Source organism: Austrofundulus limnaeus, unplaced genomic scaffold (genome assembly GCF_001266775.1).
Source record: "Austrofundulus limnaeus strain Quisiro unplaced genomic scaffold, Austrofundulus_limnaeus-1.0 Scaffold68, whole genome shotgun sequence".
Taxonomy (NCBI): Eukaryota; Metazoa; Chordata; class Actinopteri; order Cyprinodontiformes; family Rivulidae; genus Austrofundulus; species Austrofundulus limnaeus.
In genome coordinates this window covers 1732524-1732991 of record NW_013952470.1, presented here as the reverse complement: position 1 = coordinate 1732991, position 468 = coordinate 1732524, and the positions used below count along the sequence as shown (strand labels likewise).

At 33.8% G+C, this 468-nt stretch overlaps 1 protein-coding gene across 1 annotated transcript in view; it reads right to left on the bottom strand.

Moving 5' to 3' along the window:
* gabra4 (gamma-aminobutyric acid type A receptor subunit alpha4) overlaps positions 1-468 on the bottom strand; it is a 42089-nt gene that overhangs the window by 27362 nt on the left and 14259 nt on the right. The gene's annotated exons all lie outside the window — the stretch shown is intronic.

Below are 468 nucleotides of genomic sequence, written 5' to 3'. Positions count from 1 at the left end.
GACTACTTGTTTCAGCCATGGTCATCTTCATTCTAGGCTACATCTTCTACCTCAGTGGTTCCCAACATTTTTAGACTTGTTTAACCCAAACCATTTGTAATACCACTAGTAGCCCTTCAGTCAAATGTAATGATGATTCTCCAAAACTATAATGTACAACAACTGTTTGTTAAATGAAAATTATTTATTTAACCCCATAGAACATTTAATTCTCAGGCATTTTATTCTTTTCAAAGAAAGATTAAAGCTAAAGATAAAAATGTTGCCTTGAAAGTGAATAAGTAATTTGTTGGGTTTTCTTGTTCAGTACTCATTTTTTAAATGAATCACACTTCTTTTCGTTAGATAGCTGTGTTCACTTTATTGCTAACGTACAACCTTCAGTTAACTTCATCTCTACTTCTCTTTATTAGAACAGTGCTGCCTTTTCACAAGAACTCACTCTCATTGCCCCCTTGTGGACAACAG